The sequence below is a fragment of the Gasterosteus aculeatus genome, chromosome 6 (genome assembly GCF_964276395.1).
Source record: "Gasterosteus aculeatus chromosome 6, fGasAcu3.hap1.1, whole genome shotgun sequence".
NCBI lineage: Eukaryota > Metazoa > Chordata > Actinopteri > Perciformes > Gasterosteidae > Gasterosteus > Gasterosteus aculeatus.
The window spans coordinates 18,412,553-18,427,333 of NC_135693.1; the positions used below are offsets into that span (position 1 = coordinate 18,412,553).

Below are 14,781 nucleotides of genomic sequence, written 5' to 3' on the forward strand. Positions count from 1 at the left end.
CACGGCGAGCAGGTCAAACGGTGTCTAGACATCAAGGTTAAGACCGATTTATGTCGGGTTAAAAAGGAGAAGGGTTGCGTTTAGCCCCCCTGACCTGCACGTGTCCACGTTTAATCTTCAGAGAGTGCGAAGCAGAGAAGAATGAGAATCGAAGCATTTTGCAGGGAACGAGTCTCTTTTTCAGCTCAGTTTGACTTCTCGATTCTGTCACAGAAACAGAACCCAGTCGGAAAATCTTTTAAAAATACATTTAATAGTCACCACAGTTTTCACTTATCTTTCACTCATTTTTATGGCGTTTTTTTTTTGCAGATTTTCCGACAGTTTTCACACTTTTTTCTGACATTTTTCACATATCTCTGAGACATTTTCACACTTCTTTTTCAGACATTTTTCAGACATTTCTCGGACAATCATCTCTTTCATGACGGACTAACTGCTGTGGTCAGTTTGGTTTCACAGCTGTTACAATACAGGACCCCCTTCTACCACCTCCCCATGTTTATTTTCAGTATCAGCATCACCAGGCTCCAGTATTAATGTGTTTTACAGAAAATCATTGCGCACATAAATCCAGACTGCTGCAAACCCAGACTTTATTACTCTGCGCAAGACATATGCTCTGAGATATGATAATGCATTCACGGGTCCGCGGTTGACAGAAATAGGCTCCAACACCGGGGCCAGCGTCTATCATTCAACCCACACCACACAGCGTGAGAGCGCGTCGGCCTCCAGCACCCGGGTTACAAACCACATCAGAGAAAACGGTTTCCCGACGCCGACGTTTTATTCATATCGGGGATCGGATCATTGTTGTGGCAGATCCAGGGTCAGTAGTCCATAACGCATTACTGACAAACTGCTCCTGCAGTGCAACAAATGTTCAGGCTGAAAAATCCGTATTAGATCCTCAACATCGGAAATGATCTCACGTTTGCGGTTTGTTGATGGGAAATTCTTCGCATGAGTAGTTTCTCGCCACGGAACAAGTACTTGAAGAATACTGAATATACACATGAACCACGGAGAAGTGGAGTATTCGGCAGGAGCGGTTTGTGGCGCGTCTTGGTTCTCGGTCGCCTTTTAAAATCCATCCCGACGGTTACGAACCGAATGTTAAGAACTGGGTTCTTAACAAGTGTTTGTTTATTTGACAGGATGTGATTCTTCTTGTACGTTTTTTTCCCCCGTTCAATGCAAAGTTTGACACCTGACCGACGCTACGCCTCATCGACTGTGCAGTCGGCACAAACCCAGACCGGGTCTTTCTCACGTTGGGACCCCATTAGCCGGACCGCATGCCGAGGCGGACCGACCCGCACTGAGCTCAGATCTCAGCAAGGCGTGGACGCCATGCGGACACAATCTGGATAATTCATCAAACCCAGGTCTCCATCATCTTCCGCTCACACGGAGGGGGGGCTTCTTTTAGAGCGAGAGCAAAGGGCTATTTGAGTCCTATTCTCGTTGTGCCGTTTCAAAATAAAAGCTTTAAATATTTTTCGATGAAACAAATCCACCAATACTGCCGAGATAGCAGCCAAAATAAATGAAGTTTGGTTACGCAGCTGCTTCTGTCCGCTAAATCGATCAGATCTCTCTGCGAACAGGCACAAAGACGAGTGTAAACTCAATTTTTTTATTGAATTTTTCTAAATATAGAATTTATTTTTCATTGTGGATCAAATGCAGCTTGCGTTTAAAATTTTATGGAATTCAAATTCAATTTTTTAACACAATAAAGTCAAAATATAAATTCTAATTTCAGTTTCAAATTTTTCAAGTTCAGTTTCTTTGAGTTTTTTAAAGTGTGTTATCTTCCAAAAGCGGAACCTGGCAGCGCTGCATCCGGCTTCCCTCGGTTTACCGTGTTCCTCACCACGCGGCCCCCTGCGGCGTGGGATGTAAATAAACGGAGAAGCCTCAGCTGGCTCACTCACACGCACGCACACACACACACGGATTTGTATGCGGCGGCGGGTTCACCGCGCTACAACTTCTTTGTGAGTCGACTGCGCCTTTGGAGCTCCTCTTGGTTGTAAAATAAAAGGCTGCGGAAACATGTACTTCCCCACAAAGATTTGTTAGCTCCCTCTATTACAAGATGTGCGTCTGTGTGTGTGTGTGTGTGTGTGTGTGAGAGTGTTTGTGTGTGTGTGTGTGTGTGTGGAGAGGGAGAAAGAGATAACATTGTTCTCCCAGAAATCTATCAGCGCCAACAGGATTGCTTCCCCCCCCTCCTCTCCACTCCGCTTTTTCTTGTGTTTCATTCCTGTTTCCATCTTCCCCGCCTCGTCTCTCTCTCTAAATCCACTCTCCCCCCCCTTCCTCTTTTCTTCCTCCCTCCCACCTCCTCCTCCTCCTCGTTTTCCATTACTCTTTCTCCCCCCCAAACAGAGCACCAGTTGCACTTCATAACATCTAGTTTAGCAGCTGCACGCCAAACAATGGATAGACGGAGCTAACTTGAGTGTGTGTGTGTGTGTGTGTTTGCGATCTTCTCTAAATGACACCCGGCCTCCTCTACCCCTGACGGAGAAAAGAGATGAATATGAAGATGGCAGAGAAATGGGAGCAGAGAGGGAGGCGGGAGGGGGGGTGATGGATGGGGGGAAAGAAGGGAGAGGAAAGAGGGAGACTGCAGAGGAAGTTACGGGGAGAAATGAGCGATAGAGGGCGAGAGAATAAAAGCAGATGTATAGGGATTGGGTGACGGGGGGGGGGGGGGATTAGTTACGGCCGGTGCAGTCGGGAGACAAGAGGGATCGAGGTCGGGCTCAGCAAGGTTGTACTTTGCATTTGTCAGTTCAGCTCGGTCGTACTGTATGATTCGCTCGCGCCGGGGGCCTCGTCATCTAGAGGGCAACGTATTATCCGACGGGTAAGTAGCCGGGAGGGGATTGATGTATGAGCAAATAAACTCAGTGTGTTGGTGATGAAACACCTGCAGCACGAAGCTTCGCTTCTCTGTTAAAAGGAAGTTTAATGCGGTGGAATTATTAACATGAGAAGCTGCATGGAAGAGGACCGGAGATTGAGAGCGCGAACTCGAAGTGGAGTCCTTTGAGTCAGAATAAATGTTTTTTTATTGTTTCTTAGTTATTATATCACGTGCTGCTTTCAGGATGTACATTGTGGCGTAGTCATTAGTTTAACCATAACACTTTTAACAAGAAAATGCAAAAACAGCACCACATGCAAAAAGGTTTAAAAGGCCCGGACTAAACAAACAACACACAACAATTATTTCCACCGAGTCACATTTCTTGTTGTGTTCTTGTCTTTGACAGTCAGGCTGCAGCGTAGATACACTTACACATTCATAATACACAAGGCGTCACACCGAAGCAGAGTTCCCGGAGGTAGACGACCACCTCAAATCCCTCGAGAACGCAGTTTCTTTTGTATCCTAGTACCAAAACAAACATGGATGGAAACCAGCGGCTTTCGCCGACACCTGCAGCGCAAATTCTGCCGAAAAAAGACCAAGAAAGCATTGAAATGAAATGCAGGGTGGGGTGAGATCCTGGGGGGGGGACGCGCGTGGGCAACATGGGGATCGGGAATTGGATGAATCCGGATTGTTGTTCTTCTTGTTTATTTGTCGGTATTTCTCCCTCGAGAGACGGGGTGTGTGACGTCGTCGGTCACGGGAGAGTCGCCTTTAAGAGGTGCGCTGTGGAAACGTGAAACCTTCGGTTCACATGAACTGAAAAATAGAGTTAGGATTAGCATATTCACGTATTCATTGTTTTTAATGAGGGAGAAGGAGACGTGGTGATTTTTGTCATTTTAATTGGGGATGTTTTTGTGAAAAAAAACAAAAACAAATATGGAATCCAAGGCACAATTAACTATTCCAGGGTTTTAAATACATATCTAGAGGGGATTTTCAAAGCAGTTCCACATGTTGGGAAATAAACTGGTTCTCCCCAAGACATGGATGAGAGGAACCAAATCCCACGCTCACGTGTGAAGCTGGACGCGGGAGTTGATAATCGAGCTTAACATAAAGCCTGGGAGCAGTTTGGTTTTGGTCTTCTGTGGGATTTGTTTGAGATAAGAAAAGTACGGAACATCATCCAATTTATGCTCACTGCTTTTAACGTTTTACCAGATGTCCTGGAAATATACAAAACTGTTTACGAAGTGCATTTACATGTGTGTTTACAGGATGTGTTTGAATGTGTTACTGTCGCTAATTGTTACTCGTCGTTGGCAGACGGCGATAACAGCTGATGGGTTAATGGAGCTGTGGAAGCTAACAGCTAACACGGCTAATACAGGTGACCTATCTGCTAAATTAAAGCAGCTAACAAAGCTAGGAGCTAATGAGGCAAATACCAGAGCAAAAACTGACAGCTAGCAAGGCTAATGCAGCTGAAACAGCTGTTTGTATGCAGCTAGCGCGGCTAAGCGCAAATGGGGCTAATGGGACAGTTTCTCTTGAGAAGCATTGTTATCAATACACACGACGTGATGAACTTGTTTGATGCCCTTGCAGTCTTGATAGTGGGTCGACGGGCCGAAGGCAGTAGTTTTAAACTACGCGTTCATTTCACAATTCACAATTAATTCAATACGATTATTGAAAGTAAGAAAGAAAGTAAGGAAGATTCTATTTGGGTCAAACAGTGTTGATTGACAGCCCCAATGTGTGTGACTGCAAATCTGCACCTCATTGTCTGCATTTCATTTCTAATTCACCACTCAAATGCTGGAATTATGTGCTTTAAATCCTACAGCCAGACCCGGCTCAGCTGACAGTGATTCATCGGATTCACTGCTTTTATTCTGCTCTGAAACTCATTAACTAAATCTGCCTCTAAAAAAAAAATTGTGTCTTGCCATTATGGGTTTAGGCTTTAAGTAATTACGTTGCAGGTATCTCTCGCAAGAAGTTAGTAAACCTTTCTAATTGCAGTATTGGATTGCTCATGCCCTGCTGCAAACCATTAACTAAATGTCTGAGGAGCCCCATGTACACGCTGCGAGGTAGTTAATTAGAATGGAGCAATGCCGGCGGATAAGACACCCCGTAATATCGCTATAAAGCTCGCGACATCTCGGCTGAGCGACCCCTCTGACCGGAGGAGACGCTTCCAGCTTCCAGCTGGACGTCAGTGCGCTTTTCAACAGTTTCATTCAACGCTCCTTTTTCCAGTGGATTTTTGTCACACATATTCTGTCGCCCCTATTCCTTAATGAATTCCTCCTGTGTCTTCCCCTCTACGCCCCTCCTCGGACTCTCCATCCACCCGATCCCCTTCTATCGCTCTGCTTCTATCTCTTCCTCTCGTTCTCGCCTGCCTCTCAGAAAATTCCTTCGGGGGACATTTTTTGGGGATACGGGGGGTGACAGAGATTGATTGAGTGAACGGTAATAAAGAGACAAGAGGCAAGTGGGAGGGGGAGTGACGGAGCAGGAAGGAGGTAGAAGTGAAAATAAAGAGAAGTGAAAAATCTGTGAGCCATAATCTTCACTCAGCCTGGAGAAGCTCTGCTGACCACACACACACACACACACACACACACCGACAGGCACAGACACACACACGTTCTGTGGGGGGTAAGTTGAAGACAGAATGGAAATCAATGCAACCACTACCACTATGCATGATAATGAGAAACCCTACGTCTCTCTTTTTTTGTGTGTGTTTGTGTGCGTGAGGCAGCATGACAGTAGACGTGTGTGCAAAACGAGCATCTGTTTATGTGTGTGTGTGTGTGTGCGCGTGGGTGTGATTTTCTATCTGCAGAGTGTGTGTTTGTGTCGGCGTGTGCGGTCTAATCCTAACTAAGCCTTTGGGTGTGTGTCCGACTTTGATACAGAGCCGTGGGCTGATTGGTGTATCTGCCCCGGCGATGTGTGTGTCTGTGCGTGTGTCCGCGTACTGTATGTGCGCACCTCTATATATACAAGTGTGTGCACACCTCTATATATATATATTTATATATAAATGTAAGTGTGTGTCAGTGCTGCGGCCTCGCTGGAGAGGTTAACGCTCTCAACGCAATGAGGGAGAGTTCAGGTTCAGCAAAAAGTCACTTTATTAAAAGTGGCAGGAATGAGCCGGGGCAGCAAGTGAGACTAAGCCTCTTCCTGGTCACGCTGTCTTTGCCCCGGCAGTTCAGCCGGACGTCATCTGGAGGAAATAGATGGGGGGGGTTGGGGGTTTAAAAGGTGGGGGGGTCTACAAGCAGTGCGAACCTGTCCAAATCCAGGGCGTTGAAGTGGCGATCCAAAATCATTATTCTTGGTCACGCTGCAGGTTTCAAGAAAATCCATAAGACCAACGAGGGACCCGACACGTTGGGCAGTTCATCAGCAGCTTATTCCCCCACATTAGAGACGTGAGACGGGAAGTACGGTGGAGCATTAAAGGCGCGTTTGCGAATGTCTTTATTTCATCTCTACCGCCGTTAATCGACACGTACACCCGCGCAACGGTTGAACGAAAAAGTGTTTGCCTTTGGACGGATCGATGCCAACAGAATAAGGGGTTGATTGGAATGGAGTCAATGGAGCAGGGTGGACATTTGGTTCAATGTTTACTGAAATAATAAATCATGTGATGAGTAGAGTCATTTTCTCATATATTCGCTCTATACAACCGGATGAGTTGTGTTTCTGCAGGAGCCCGGAAGGGACAAACCTGGTAAAGGAAGGGTGACCGAGGAGGAGTCATTTAGTGTAATGAATCCTACATGATGTTCCTTCAGGAGGCAATTTTGGTCTCGCATACGCTGATTTATTTGTCATGCGTTTCATAATTTAGGCATTTGCTCGAGAGGTTCTTTAACTTTCTTTTAATGGAAGTAACATGTGAGTCTGCTTTGAAAGTGACATACAATTTTCTTTTTAAACAACAGCTAAGTACGTCTATACACTGCACTCGGTCTGTGTGTGTGTGTGTGTGTGTGTGTGCAGAGAGTGAGTTTCTGTGTATCAGTGGATGTGGGGTGTGTGAGTGTGATTAGTGAGAGTGTCTGTTGTGTTAGTTGGAGGGCTGTTGTCTTGAAAGATCATCCATTTGTCTCCATCTGGCCCTCTGGCTGCAGATACATCCCTGCTACAACGCACACACACACACACACACACGCACACACACTCACACTCCAATGGCGCATCCACTCGGCCCGGTGTTCCCTCGGCGTGCCAAGGTCCTCACCCGCCGCACTTGAAATGCTTTTTGAAGACAAAAGCTTTGGTTAGCATTTTATCAAAGCCGCCACTCAAATGCATTTTGATCTGCGTCTTCAATCAATGTGCTTCTCTGTGATTTCCAGGTTCCGTAGCCCCCCCCAGGATGAAAGCCTTTAATATCGACTGTGACGTAGAGGTGGAGCAGCCTGGCCCCTCGTTTACTTAAAGGTGGGAAAGGTGATGCTCCGGCTACGTTTGAAAAACACAGCTCCATTTTTTTTCTTCCCTCATGCGTGATCAGTGTCACTCCGGAACCTGAAATAAGGGCCGCGCTGTAATCGAGAGAGACGGGTCGTCAGCCGAAGGCTTTCCTGTAAACACTCGGGACAACGTGCACTTTGTGTGTGTGTGTGTGTGTGTGTGTGTGTGAGAGAGCGAGCGCGGGCCTTAATTCAAACAATGTTTATTCATAGGATCGGACTGTTTGGCTAGAATGTGGGTCGTGTTCTCGACACAGCATAGCAAACAGTCTTTGAAAAGGGATGCGATATTAATGTCAATACCCGCGTCGCATCTTCCTCTCGCGCAGCAGATTCGGCGTGACTTTTTTTAAGGGCCAGATTCATTTAAACAAAGAGCTTGCGTTCAGGGACCAGCAGGGGAAAGATGGGAAAAGGTGAACTTTACACGTTGAGCGGGCGACAAGCTAAAGACGAGCTAACGGCGGCCGAGCTTGTTTTAATACTTCCAGAAGCTCAGAGCTGTTTTAACGCGGCTCGGGCGCCGTGGTTTCAGGTTAGAATATTGCAACAACAGAAAGAATTGCAATGATGATATTCTGTACTAAGGAAACTGAGTCTGCAACAACAATAACAACAATCCCCTCCCTGTGTGTGCTACGTGAGCTCGGCCTGGCAGCCGCTGTGCAGTCGAGTGTGTAATCAAGGTGATCAGCTCAACAGAAACACAAAGCCACAGCTTCCAGAGAGAACGAGATGCTCCTGATGCACTTTTTATGAAATCTGAAATACCAAACTATCGCTTGACAAATGAACACATGACATGATAACGCGAACCAGCCCGTAGAAACATGACTTAATGTGTTATTGAGTCACTGACTTCTGGATGCACGAGGGCTCAGGCTGCTCACCTGGATGCACGGCATTGGATTAAGCAGACATAATCAATATCCACAGGTGCATCTGCAGTTCTCACGCTATTAGATCTGAACATCTGTAATAAAAAGCTGTTGCAGCCGAGGCGTCAGGATGAGAAATCAGAATATGGGATAATTTTTCCTCTCTATGTTATAAAGACTATTGAATTTTAAAATAATATCTTGTTTGCAATAAGTACCAAGTGTTCTTCATGCGCAGGTTTTTAAACACTTGACAAATGTAGATTCTAATTCGCTACAAACTTTAAAACAAACTAATCACATTTTATGGGATTTCTTTCCACTTGTTATTCTCTTGGGAGACATAATATCTTAATACATGATGACATAATTATCATTATGTCATTATATCAATATTGTTGGCGTGTCTCCATAATGTGTCTCCATTAGGTTCCTATGACCACTACGGGTCAAACCAGGGGGCCGATGTGGCTGCACGGCTGCTTTTCAGGGACAGTAAATCTCACATTCCCTCGAGTCTCGAGGAGCTCCGATCACTTTCCGGGGAGAAATGTTTTTTAAAACGTCGTTGCTGCTAATTCCAGTCTCCAGTGCGGCAGCAGAGCACGTGTTCAGTCTTTGGAACAACATTTTAAAAAGCTATTTTAAAAGTCGTCTGTCCGAGGCAAAGAAGCAAAAACTAATGACAAGGGCCTCTGCAGAAATGCATCTTGGTGGCGAGTTTAAGCCGATCTGGAGCAGAGGGACGGTTTTCTGCCTGAAGAAGGTCAATGGAGTTCAATTCTTGTAAATTTGTTCATGTTTCATTTATCAAATTGTGTAAAGCTGCATTGTTCACGTTTTCCTGTTCGGGCACAACGTGCTGCAGCGTTTTGAAAAAAACAAAAACATTAATCTGCTTTGTGTGTGTTGACATAAAAAGTCTCTCTTCATCTTTTCTCTCTACGCCCGAATGCATGATCCACAGCACCGTTGTGTACATTAATTATTTAAAAACACAACCACACACAGACACACACACACACGGCGAGGGCCGCGGCGGCGCACAATCGCCGTAACGTCTCAGCCATTAAGCCACAACCTGTCGACAAAAGATAAATGTAGTGTTGGGTTTTGTTTGACAGTCTGCGTCAGTCGACCCTGCGCACGACCCTGCACACAACACGGCCCTGCACACAATCCCTGCACACAATACCTGCACACAACACGACCCTGCACACAATCCCTGCACACAATACCTGCACACAACACGACCCTGCACACGACACGACCCTGCACACAATCCCTGCACACAACACGACCCTGCACACGACCCTGCACACCTGTGTTGACAGACATTTGGTTGTCATTGTGAAGTCCGGATGCTAAAGACGGTTAAAGACTTTAGTTGAATTGCCAGCGAGACTCACGATCCAGAAGGACTCGGAAGCCGGTGAGGCATCGTTCTCATTGCAAAGACGGCAGCGTCAAGAAATAAATAGTTAAGAAAGCGTTGTGCAGGATAAACGAGCATGTCTTCTGCAGGAAGTAAAGAAGTAGCATTTTGAGCGGTGTGGCAGCTTGCTGAATAACACAATAAAGTTTATCCTGAGAATAGCACATACACAATAAAGTTTATCCTGCAAATTAAACATGCACAATAAAGTTCATACTGAGAATAGCACATACACAATAAAGTTTATCCTGCAAATTAAACATGCACAATAAAGTTCATACTGAGAATAACACATACACAATAAAGTTTATCCTGCAAATTAAACATGCACAATAAAGTTCATACTGAGAATAACACATACACAATAAAGTTTATACTGAGAATAACACGTACACAATACAATTTATCCGGAGTTTATCCCAAATGTTGTCAGAAGAAAGATGCAAATATTTTGAAACCAAAGTCACGAGCAGCAGAAATGCACAATTCTTTGTTTTATCTGCCGGTTATGTTCTCAATGAATAAAAAAAAATGTTACTGTATTTTTTCCTGATTCCTTTCTCAACAAAGTCAAACAAAAAAAAGCAGAATAATTGAGAGAAAATGTAATTAAAATCTACGCTGTTGATCCATTGATCGTGTAAACGACAACTCAACTTCACCTGTCAACTTTAATTCTTAATAATAGAAGAACCCTGAAGCAATATTTGATACTTCCCATCACATATGGCTTCACGGTCAAGTGAATAACATGAATAATGTAATTAATACAAGACAAAAACTGGTGAAGTAAGCAAAATGTGTAATATAAATAAATAATATGAATATCATTTTTTCCCATCAAGAGAATTTTTTCACTCTCTTCCATCTTCATTCATTTTCCTTAAACAAAATCAGGAGAAGTGGGCGGGAAAGGCTGCGTAATTAACCCACAAAGTACACTGTCAACCTCAGAAAACACTCTTTACTTCCTCCTTTATCTCTCTCCTGCATCCTGTCTCCATCTCTCCATCTTCCTCTCTCTCTTCTTTCTCTCTGAAGTCCAGTTGTCGGATCAGACGGGCTAATTAAAGCAGCGGATAATGAGAGAGCAGAGGAGGAGGAGGAGGAGGTGGAGGAGGAGGAGGAGTGTCAGATGGAGAAATGGAGAAGAAAGGAGTCATACTTCAGGGATGTCAAATTCCTATCAAAGGATTAATTTCCTCTCGCACTGAACCGAGCTGTAACGGCTTCTTTTATTCAATCTTCTGTGTTTACTTATTAACAATCGGTTACGTCAAACCACCAGAAGTCTAAAATGGAAACATGTGGCCGTTGTTCCGATAGGAGGGTTCTGCAGAAGAGGAGCAGCCGATGCCTGTGGGGTGTTAATTAAGGCTACTTTCTAAAGTTAAAGAAATGTAACACGCGGCCTGAGGACTTCCCCGGAGAGGCCGGAAGTTCCAAACGCACAAATCCAGTCATTTTAAATTAGCTGCGAGCGAGCGCTGCCCTGCGGGGGGGAGGGGGGAGGGGGGGGGGGGACACCTGTGCGTCTCACTGACATTCATTATTTAATAGTGGAAACGTGGCGGCACTTCGTCTGCGATCCACCTGGATTTGAGCTACATGTTAATTCAAGTTGTAAATGGAAACCCTGCTGTCAACAGTCCAACTCTGTTTATTTTCTGTCTCTTTGTGGTTGTTTTGTGTCTCTTAGTAGTCATTTTGTCACCAATTTGCTTCTCTTTGTGGCCGCTTGGCATCTCTTCGAAAGACTTTTGGACCGTTCTCCTTTTCTTTGATAGCGTTTTGTGTGTCTTGACGGCCATTAGGCCCTTCTTAATGGTTGTTTTGCATTTCCTTCATTTCATTTTGATTTGATTTTATTTAAACTATTTAGCAACTGCTTATTTCTTTCAGTTTGTGTCCCGTTTTAATTGTTTCACATGTCATTTTGCCCATTTTGGTCCCTTTGTGGTGAATTGACGAGTAATTTTGTGTTTCGTTGCGGCCCTTTTGCATCTCTTTGTGACCAGTTTGTGTCTCCTCGTGCCAGTTCAACAGGTCTTCGTAGTTTTCTTGGATCTATTTGCGAGTCCTCATCTACGTAGTCTCTTTGTGTGGGTTTTCCGTGTGTGTTGTGTCTCTTTGTGGGGTCCTCGTCGCTCTTTTGCATGTCTTTCAGTGACATCTTGGGTAGAGCTGCTCAGTAATCCTTCCTTCGATGTGAACCACTAAGACATCTTTTACGGCCTCTGCTTTGAGTCTGAAATAAAAAGGAGTGATTTTTGACTTGGCCCTGTCTCTGCTGTGTGGCTGATGATGAAATGACGTGAAAGACGAGGGACACAGGAAGAGAGACGGAGATATCGAGAGGCAAAAAGTAGAGACAGAAGGGGAACAAGACAGAGATACGAGACCCGCGAAGGATGCAGAGACAATAAGGAGGATGTTATTCCTGCATCATTACTTCAACACCCATTCTCCCTCTTCTGTCGCATCTTCTCTTTTATTATTCGCACTCCCTCTCATCTTTTTCTTTCTATTATTCATCCTCTCTCTTCCGATCTCCATCATTAGTTTTTTTTATTTCTCAGTGTCTCTGGCTTTCTGTTGTTCAGACACTCAGACAAATGAGCCATGAAATATTCGCCATCAAGAGACAGAGAGACTTTCTGTGTGTGTGTATGTGTGTGTGTGTGTGTGTGTGTGTGTGTGTGTGTGTGTGTGTGTGTGTGTGGGTGGGTGGCAGGCTATGAGCATGCATGCGTGTGTGTGTGTGTGTGTGTGTGTGTGTGTGTGAGAGTGTGCGCGCTCCTTTTGACTTTGAAGTCTGTCGGGTCTACTAGCCGCTTTGGAAGGTAGCCCACCTGTGTTCGATGAGATTTTTGCGATCCAAAAAATAATTTGGCAGGAACAAAATCAAATTGGCTTCTAGAAATTGTGAATTCACTGGCTGCTGCACGGCTGACCAGCCAATGAGGAAGGATGTTTCGTGGAGATCTCTGCCAGAAATCAAGAAATGAAAGCCCAACGCTGAAAAATTGGCACTAATGTTTGGAACAATCTGATGGGGAAGATTTAAGATATTTTACATACAGCATCTGCCTTTTGTATCAAATTTTAATGATCTTTACAGAAGAGGCCTATAAACACGTTGCATATCTTACTCACGAGGACACATGGTCACGGTTGTGAAATGATTTCGGCAACAAAACTATTTGGTCAAGGTTCAAGAAAAGCCCATCATGGTTAGAACTGTAACCTGACAACGTGACCATGTAACAGCATAAAGTAACAAGAATACGGCGTAACAACATAACGACGTAACAATATAACGACGTAACAATATAACAATATTACGACGTAACGACGTAACAATATGACAATGTAACAATATGACAACGTAACAATATAACGACGTAACAATACAACAATGTAACAATATGACAACGTAACAATATGACAACGTAACAATATGACGACGTAACAATATAACGACGTAACAATATGACAATGTAACAATATGACAACGTAACAATATAACGACGTAACAACATAACGACGTAACAATATGACAACGTAACAATATAACAACGTAACAATATAACGACGTAACAATATAACGACGTAACAATATAACAACGTAACAACATAACGACGTAACAATATAACGACGTAACAATATAACAACGTAACAACATAACGACGTAACAATATGACAACGTAACAATATGACAACGTAACAATATAACGACGTAACAATATAACGACGTAACAATATAACGACGTAACAATATCACGGCGTAACAATATAACTACGTAACAATATGACAACGTAACAATATGATGACGTAACAATATAACAACGTAACAATATGACGATGTAACAATATGACGATGTAACAATATGACGGTGTAACAATATAACGACGTAACAATATAACAACGTAACAATATGACGGTGTAACAATATGACGGTGTAACAATATAACGACGTAACAATATAACAACGTAACAATATGACGGTGTAACAATATGACGGTGTAACAATATGACAACGTAACAATATAACAACGTAACAATATGACAATGTAACAATATAACGACGTAACAATATAACAACGTAACAATATGACAACGTAACAATATGACAACGTAACAATATTATACTTCCCAGGACACACAGATTTGTCACAACCCAGGTTTTCTGACCTGCTTTTGACCCAATCACTGGTTGGTGGCACATTGCTGTTAATGGCTCTGTTCTGATCTGTTGATGTTGCTGCAGTTAACTGCTTCCTGACGTAGGTCAGTCAAAGTTCAAAATATCATAATCTCCCATTAAGATAATTAGGTTAACTTGTTTCCAATTAACCAGGCACAGAAAAGGACGACACCCTGGACCGAACAAGAGGCCAGCAGTACAATAGAAGTCCAAACAAGAAGTTTGACTTATCGCTGAGAAAAAACAACGTTTTTTTCAAAACACAGAGACAGTGACCATCGCCGGTTAATCCTCAACGTTGGGATGTTAAAGCCGTGAATGCAGAGAGTTGGCCTTAAACAGTAAACCCTCAATTCATCATCTGCATTACATAAGCCGCCCTTTGGACGGGATTTTTGTCAAACTTCAAAGTCAGGGGCATCAGATTCCGTTTGTTTGCGGCACAGCAGCGTTCCAAATGTTGCTTGTCCTCCCTCCTCTCACCCCAAATTCTGCTTTATGGATATAATAAAAAAGATATATAAAAAGTTTTCTACTTTGTTGTTGTGTCATCAAGCTGGATATGCTTAAGTCATGTTGGTAATGAGTAAAATAACCACACACATATATAGAAACAACAAGCGGATGAAGGCTGAATTACATGCATTCACCGTGTTACACATTTGTGGAGGTTTGTGTGTCACTGGTTGTTATTACGCAGATGAAGCTGACATGAATGTTTTCTCTCTCAAGGTCTGCTCGATATGGTGCGAGAGAGATAAACCCTCAGTGTGTTTACGCTGCCGTATCTTAGGCCTGCTGAAGGCGCGCTGTTCCACCCGACTGACAAAACAACCACAGTAGTCGAT

The 14,781-nt window shown here is 43.8% G+C and overlaps 1 protein-coding gene across 1 annotated transcript in view; it reads left to right on the forward strand.

Moving 5' to 3' along the window:
- The window catches only part of LOC120820700 (uncharacterized), a 47,400-nt gene that overhangs the window by 13,667 nt on the left and 18,952 nt on the right, over positions 1-14,781 (forward strand). The window lies entirely within an intron of this gene.